Source organism: Scophthalmus maximus, chromosome 12 (assembly GCF_022379125.1).
Source record: "Scophthalmus maximus strain ysfricsl-2021 chromosome 12, ASM2237912v1, whole genome shotgun sequence".
Lineage (NCBI taxonomy): Eukaryota > Metazoa > Chordata > Actinopteri > Pleuronectiformes > Scophthalmidae > Scophthalmus > Scophthalmus maximus.
In genome coordinates this window covers 14,900,350-14,909,207 of record NC_061526.1, presented here as the reverse complement: position 1 = coordinate 14,909,207, position 8,858 = coordinate 14,900,350, and the positions used below count along the sequence as shown (strand labels likewise).

At 43.3% G+C, this 8,858-nt stretch overlaps 1 long non-coding RNA gene across 1 annotated transcript; it reads left to right on the top strand.

Moving 5' to 3' along the window:
- Nucleotides 1-3,343: 3,343 nt before the first annotated feature.
- Nucleotides 3,344-6,494, top strand: LOC118317937. The gene is made up of 2 exons (XR_004795575.2): nucleotides 3,344-3,449; nucleotides 4,107-6,494. It is a non-coding gene; the product is annotated as an uncharacterized LOC118317937 (long non-coding RNA).
- The last annotated feature ends 2,364 nt before the right edge of the window (nucleotides 6,495-8,858 follow it).

The window sequence follows — 8,858 nt, the reverse complement described above, 5'->3', positions numbered from 1 at the left end:
CCTACAATGTGAAATCATATGCACGCCCAGATATCCATCGAACTGTAGTGTGTGTGTGTGTGTGTTATGTACACATACCTTAGCCATAGCTGGAAGGCTGTGAGAGTACTGTGCATTAGAAGGCTGAATCAGTTGACACCACCTACGCTTCAAGAGCAGACGTATACCAGCACAATTACAGTAAAGGGTTTGAGTGTGGGTACACAGACACACACTCAAACACACATACCAATCCGCCAAACACGACCAACAGTTGCTGCTAGGGGAAAATCCTTGAAACCGTTGAGTACTTCAGCTAATTGAACAAAATCATTATAGTGTGCCATTATTTGTGTCCTGATTATGACACTGTAAGTCCCTTGTGCACAAATCATTCTTTTTTGAAAAAAAAAAATGAAGCGTTAGTAAGACTAAGAATCTTCGAGTGTGCCTGCGGTTCTTTAAGCTAAATGTTAACATGCTTACATGCCGATGGTTGGCAGGTATAATGTTTACCATGTCCACTTTGTTTAGCATGTTGACGATGGGAAAGTTATTTGTTTTTGAATTATTATTTTTTAAACCCGGCGCTAGCGCAATAAGAAAAACTACAGTTAACCCTGACGGGGACATGAATTTCACGATAATCCATTAAACCTCATGTTCATGCTTTAAGAAAAAGTCAAGAGATCACATAAGGCAATAGTATTCCTCCCCTGGGGACCATTAATGCCTGTGCGACATTTTACGCCAGTTCGTCCAGTATCTGCAGAGATATTTCAGAGGACTGACAGACTGATGTAATTTCATATCACAATAGGAATATACAATCATGATGTAATTTTTGGGGAAAAAAAACATTAGACAATAGCAAGACAGCAATATCTGTTTTTGTTAACTATGTAACTAAAGTCACTGTAGACAATTGATTTCAAATTAACTTAAATTGTCCAACGATCTCAGTTATTTAACAGGCAGAGCGGCAACAATTAGTTTCTTAATCAGTACCCGATCAAAGCATTCATAAGCAACACTCTGTCGTGGTTGAGCAGGAACTGGACCCAAATGCAGAGGTGGTGAAAAGAATATTTAATAATAAAACAAACCTACAAATTTCCAACGTAAAACGAAAACCAAAATCCAACCGAGGGTGTCCACAACATGTAGCGAAAAAGTAGTCCGAACTAAAACACCGGAGCCAGGGGGAAAATCACAGGGACAGACCAGGGGACAGACGGGGAGAATAACAGCAACAGACCGGGGGAAATAGCAGACGAACCAACAAAGACAAAGGGAAGCGCAGAGACTAAATAGACACAAGGTGGGCGGGGCAAATTGAACACAGGTAAGACACATTAGGAACAGGTGTAGACAACCACAGGGGCAGGAGACACAGGAAAGCAAAGATACCAGAATCAAGACACGGGACAGGAAGTGCAGCAACACAAGTAAAAGGACTACAAAATAAAACAGGAAACAACAACAACAACAACAAGGGATCGTGACAGAGTCCTGGCGATTGTTAAAAGATTTCAGCTTGTTAATTTAGCTTTTTCCACATAGCCAACCCAACATGGGATTCACGAGTCACCCGTCTGCACTAAAACTCTTATGATGACACGATAGAAACAAAATCCAACAAAAAACAAGACGGCAAAGGGAATCAATAACTCAATTTCAGCCAAGCAAATCTGTACTCTGTCACATAATCCCTGAATATTCCTTGCAGATTCAGGTAGCATCTTGTGAGCAGCCATTTCCATGCGGACAAGATCCAAGTCTGTGTTTTAACCGGAGAACTCATGAACCTTCACATTTGGAGTACACCACTGTTTGAATCAAATCACCTCCGCACCTCGAGTCTATTCCTCTTCACGGACGCGCCTGCATCCGTCTCAGTTTGTTCTCTCGCACTCATCACAGGTCTCAGCCTGATTCTTCCACCTGCATGCGTCACAGTGGGACGGTGTTAGATGAAGGATGATCTGCGCCGCGCCGGGCCTCTGCCAGACACAACACTGGCTGAAGGTCAATCCATTTTTTTTTCACGGGGAAACATATTTTGTGTCATGCTTTCGATGCTTTAACACGCGGCCTGCTGCTTTGGGTCCGTGGTCATCTGCCTGACCGAGGTCCTTCACACCCGATTAGTTAACTTGACAGAGCGGGAAGTTGCAGGAAGAGTCAAGATAGTTTCCAAAGTCTCTGGACGACGGCTCCGCTGGCCGCCGTTTCATCTATCATCTCTGTCTTCGTGGGGGTGACTGTGACCCTAATTGACCCTTAAATGTGCACTACTGACACACGGCTCTGCCTCTTCTGTGCGAGATACTGCTGTGAGTAACACTGCTCTCTGATATGCCTGTGTCCCTTGATTTAATTACACCACCTTGGTGCTTCATATTCCTTTTACATTTACAAAAAAAAAGGGTGTGATTCTCGCATTCTTCTTTTTCTCCACTACGACAAACACAACAGTTAACGGACATAAATATTCATGGGATCGTGCTGCATCCGGACTTTTGCCAGGCCACCCAATTAATTTTTCATCTGCGGCAAAACTGCAAGAAGCGCGAGCTGTTGGGAGCTGTTCTGTGTGCGAATGTAACGTCAGGCGGGCCAATGTCGCAGATGCTGCAGTGACTCCAGCGATTCGCGAGCTGCGGTGTTGTGGCAGGACGCGCGCGTCAGAGGACTGAATCGCATAGAGGTTAACGGTTGAGAGAGTAATACGCTTCGCGTGTGTAGTATATATTTGTTTTTATGTGTATAAACAGTGTGGCGCACAGATTACAGGATACGGGGGGGGGGGGGGGCGAACTGTGGGTTGAACAGGTAATATTTGATAATTTTAATTTAATTTAAATTTGTGCACGTTTTATCGCACACCTCCCTCCACACTGCTCCCTTTCATTGCACCATCAGAGGTCGCAGGTGACACCGCAGGGCGAGAGGTTAGACAATCGGAAACACGGCATCATTGGGCCGAAACGGCGCAATCTGTCGGTGTCTGTAAAGCAGAGAGGCCAGCAGAGGTCTTGTTTGACGACAGAGGTTACAACCGCACGAGGAAACCGTATACATGTGTCTGTGTGTGTCCTGTTTACAAGGGGTCAAGCTCATTTGTAAGCTGTCAAACAGAGATGCTCGGACAGAGATCAAGAGCAGCTCACGGGGGTTAGTCCCTCTCTCCAGGGGAAATGGATTCTGTTTGATGTTCCGTATGTGTGGGAGGGAGGGATGGTGGGTGGCAGGGAGGGGAGAATGGGTGAGGGTAAAAGAGTTGGGGGTGCACGCAGAGAGAAATAGTGATGCAAATTTAGAAGGAAGAGAAGCACGAAGACAGACCGAGCTTGATTGAAAGAGGGAGATGAAGACGTAAAAAAGGAAGCAATGGAGTCTTTGTGAGGTTCGGCAAATTAAAGGCTGGAAAATAAATGAGAAACAAGATCGGCAAGGTAAGAAACAAGGTAGGAAAACACAAGCTGGAATAAGGTGCTGCCAAGAAAATAAAACCTCTAACTGAGGGGGAGTTGAGAGGAGAGGAGAGGAGAGGAAAGCTTTTTTTCTGCTGCTAATACCCATCTGAGTGTTAATGATTGTTCTTGTATGAAGAGACAAGCCAAAGTCTCATTATCTCCGGAGCTCTGGAAACCAAACCGGGTGAGTGGACCACAAAGGAAATGATATATAGGAAATCTGGGATAGTTGGAAGGCTCATTTCATTGTGGACAAGACGTGTGCCAGATGTAGATGGAGGCCATCGCTAACTATGACTATGGCCAACTATTTGATAGATCGTACTGGGATAGATACTACGGTATATAAGCATGGCAACATCCAACGGTGCTCAAACATATGTTGAGCAGTATATATTTCCATATCTTCCATGAGGATTCACAGATTTGTTAAAGGAGACATATTATGCTCATATTCAAGTTCAGAATTTATAATTGAGGTTATTGCTTGAAAAGGTTTACAAGCTGTAAAGCTCAGTAAACACATCAGTTCACCCGTACTGTCCATTCCCCCTGCTCCCCTTTCCAGCGTCTGTCTGAAACACTTGGTTTTTAGCTGCTGTCTCTTTAAGAATGCTGATGTTTTGAATTATTTTTTCACCCTGGCAGTGGCTGGAGTCCATTTGGATGGACGCTCTCACGTTCAAGTGCAGAAAAAACCCTGGCAAGTTGAGACAGCAAGAGATACTGTATCTGCATTGGCAGGCTGCAAAGGTATTATAAAGCTGTCTGGTATTCTAGAGTTTTATCACCAAAAACCCTTTTATGTCTTTGTTAGAAATTTTCACAGCAGCATCAAATCAAATCTGAGAAGATTTTAATCATGAAGAAACAAAAAAATAACGCAGACAGCGATACGCACCATCACTGTCCTACTGTGATGAAAGAATGGGGGTTTGTCTGCATGGTCTCCATAACAGGACAAGTATATTTACAACAATGTCACATAATGGAACATATATACCCATTATACTTTTGTACCTTGATCATATATAGAACCCGCAAGGTTATTTATGATGCTTGTGGGCCTGACAATGATGTTTTGGCATCGCATCACGAGCACACAGTCACAGAGCGGAAACCCCATGGGAACTGAGGCCACACACGCCATATGGCTGATGTATCTTCTGAAAAGTTTCATTCAGTAGAAGTGCATGATCAATTGCAGTTATCGCTTGTTGGAATTCTATGTAATTCATATTCCACCAGATGCTCACTATATAGAACTGTAAATTTCAAACAGCGGTCCAGATATAGTAGCTCTGCCTTTTCTCTTGCTGGTGGCTGCGAGGGTGAGATTCTGGCCATTATCATTTTGTAATTACATTTCGACACTTGGAGCAGAGACGGAGCGAGAGTTATAGATTCACACGGGGAGACGTGAAGAGGCGAGTGTCATATGCAGTCTCTGGCCAACCTTTCGGGTCCATAATACCCAGTAACATATCTCCATGTTTCTGTTCATCATCCCTTCTGTCAGCACCTCCCCCCTCCCCCTACTGCCTGCTTTCCCCATCAAAATTTCTTACTTTCTGAATCCATCTTTCAGTCTCTGTCGGAATCCCATTCCATCTCATTCTCACCTCTCAAACTCTTACCCTCCACTATCCGTCTCCTCCTCCGCCCCCCATCCATCCTATTCTACTTCTGTTGGCATGACTGATTGCTGAAACTGGGCTGGGCTCGCTGCCGCGCTGCCTGCAAAGTATCCCGCACAAGCACAACTATGTCGCCCCCGATACTCAGCCTCTGCGTGCATTGATTACCCCCACAATGCGAGGAGATAATCAGTGGGCGTGACCAGATTTTGAAACATGATGGGCCCCTTGCTTGTGTTTAAATGGAGCTGATCTCGCCGGTTTTTAATCAGAGGCGCAGAGGAGGCTTAATCAAGCAGTATTTCTGATGGATTCGCGGAATGGGGAACCCATTCATCAAGTCAATTACACATTAATCATGAGCTCACCCGCAGATTTGGGAGTGAGACATGAGGAGGGGCTCCACTTTGTTCTTGGGATGAATAGCAAGCGGCATTATGTTAAACCCTCTTATCCACGAGCCTGTGAATTATTGTACAATAAAAACTCAGTCTGTTGAAGGGTGTTGATCAGCCAGCCATTTGTGTGCTTTACAAAGACGGATTCTTGAAGTGGCTCCATTTGCTCAATGCTCAGCAAATTTCACTGTGTGCATACTAGTTCACATCACAATATCATTCAACACTGTTGTAATGAGTAAAAAAAATATTGATTGCATTGTCCGTACAGTAATGCGGGACTCTGAACACTATACATGAGATTGGATGCAAATTAAACTCCATTCACGGCCAAGTGTAGACACAGTGTGATTGATATTTAAATATTGATTATCCCATTCCCTCGTCTTTGGAGTGCACTGTGCGGACCATTTAATTTGCATAACTTCCAAAGGCAGTTAGGTCACAGCAGGTGAACTATATTACCACCAACCTCCCATCCATAAATCATGCACACTGACAAGCCCTGTATTTGTCAGGAAATCAAGGATGAAATATGAGTTATGAAAACTGTGGCAGAGAAGTGATCGTGTGTGTGTAAATTATAACAATGTTAGTTGGCTCCAAACATAACACATGTTGGCAGGTGAATAACTGACAATCCGTGGAGCGGCAGAGAAAACCATGGCGCCGTTATTTTTAAATAAATTATGTACATCTCTTTCTATAAGCTCCACATCCACCAAGGAACTGGACTGAATAAATATACCATGTGCATATTTATGAAGGAAGCACATAAAGATTTATTCTTTTTTTTAACATGCTGGACAGATGGACGGGAAAAAAAGTTTAAGCTATACAAAACTTTCTTGAAAAGGGACAGCGAAGAATTAATTTTCCAGTTCAGTCAAGATAGGAGTGTGTGTCTGTACATCGCTGTGTGGTCCAAATAACCTCACAATATACTGTATCAATGTTCTGACAAATTTTATTAAAAGTCAAATAAAGAAGATTTGATTTGATTCCCACTGAGTTTAGATTTAATGAGAGTTTAATATTTTCTCACACAAAATGAATAATGTCATTCTTGAATGATTAAATCAAGAAGAAACACATCCTCTGCTTCTATTCAAAGTATCAATTCAGCCTCAGAGAAAACAACATTTAATAGGGTGAGTGGTGTACTAGGAAGAAGTTTGTCCTGATTTCCCTGACTGAAATGCTGACCACAAAGACACTATGTGCTCTCACGTCCTCGTAAGTATTGTAAAAAGAGCTTACAGCTTCAGTTTTCTCTTCGACAATGGATGTTGGGGACGAGAGGTAGAGTTTCTCATCCTGGGCTGCTGCTGCTGCTGCTCTTGCTGCAGGAAACTCTACCGTCGATGCACACATCACCTCCCTAAACTGGTATTGACATTGGCGGTTCCAGTTATAGTGCTTTCCAATTAAAGTTTGACATTTCTTCCGATTACATTTCCCACAGAGTTAATTTCAGATCTGTGTGTGTGTGTGTGTGTGAGTGTGTGTGTGTGTGTGTGTTTGTGTGTAGAGATATCGAGGATATAGGCTGCGTCTGTGATTCTTTGATCTATACACCGGTTAAAGAAAAATTCACATCTTTGTTCAAGTCGTATATTAACACAACAGACACATGGCCATATTGACCATTTTGACCACACAAATCATTCCTTCCATTGTTTAAAAATCTAACGTTCAGTCAAAATGAAGGGGGGGGGGGCGAAATAATATTAACTTGCGATGTGAAACCAAAACTAACCGGATCAAATATTAATAATAATGATAAATAATGTAACAAAGACACTGAAGCAACACATTAGCTCAACCTGAAATATTGAGTGGGATTTTACACATGAAGAGGTCTGTGAATATCGCCGCCACCCACCTCTTGCTGTACATGGGACTCACATGATCTCTTCACAGGCAGTATGTATATATATATATATACATAAAAGTAACAATAACTCCAGCCACAACCTGTTTCAATGTGCATATGGGCATGTGAATATTGCTTTAAGACAGACTCAAAAAAAAGTGAGAACCTACTCTTTCCTTCACACCCTTGTAACCTGAGCTCAAGGTCTACAAAGCACAAGACTAGAAGTGGTTGCATATTTTTTTGGGCATTTTCATACGGATTTATATTTACCCTTTTTACGAGGGGTTTCATTCACTGCTTTAGTTCTTCCCACTCTGTGAGCGAGGAGCTGGCACTTGCGGCAGGTGCGCGTCCTCGTCTCCTTATGAATCCCAATTAACCTGAAAATTAGGGTTGCTCATGAACGAGCTTAATTTACAGCGAGGGGTCGGAATAAATGAATAATTTAACTAATGAGTCAAATAAAAAGCCGAGTCGATGACTTCTCAAGGGCGCAGTAGAGATCTGGAGTCCCACCAGTTTTTTGGAGACTAATGGCACAGTTCGGGGCTCATCGGGTTGCTGTAGGGGGGGATTAACACAATCCTCTTTTTTTATAGACAGGTTGCGTGTGGTATGATGCTGAATATTGCCGGCCTCCCGCGACCAATGGAACATTTTCACCCCACGTGATTACAGAACCCAATGGTGCATCCCGTCTTACTGTGCAGAACTGTTTGCAGACTCGTGCATGTTGAGCACATGTGAAAGCAGGGAGGTACAGTGGTTACCAAACATGTCTTAAATGCTGCCAAATGGGGTGACTTGGTAGCAGGCATGTTGGTCAACCACGAGTCACAACCTATTGCATCATAAACTATTAGCCTGCAGAGATGGGGCATTATTTTTTTAAATTGCGGAAAAACCAATTCATCATCCTCGGGTGCCCTTAATTTAACACGACTGCAGTCAATCCTGGCAGTTACGTTTGGGGAGGCGGACGTTGCTGCAAATTGTTTTTTTAAACAGCTGCCTGTTCATCTGCAGTGTGACAGAGCCTAATGTAGTCAATGCACTCATTGTTTCCCGTCAAAAAATGTGCCTGTCACCAGCTACCCGTGTGTTTACGTGGGTATGAGCAGAAGTGGCAGTTTCATCATCAGATTGGCTCTTTCGAAACCAAACGCATACAAATGCCGCGGCACTGAAGGAGCCAATTTGATGTAATTATGAACTGTGTATCGTAATTCACATGCACAGTGTTATACCAGATGTTGCTGATATAATTTAGTTTGTTATTGAATTTAGTTTATTATCAATTGGACCCTCGTGTGATCAGAATGTCTTGCGACATTGTTTGGCGTTTTTGGACTCCCGCCGGGTCAGACTCTGTCCAAGTGTGGCTGGGTGCTTTCACCCTTCCCCGGATTTTAAGCCGTGAATGGTTGAGTATCGTTGGCCAACCTTGGCCAATAGATATCTCTCCCAGCACCCCCCTCTCCTCTGG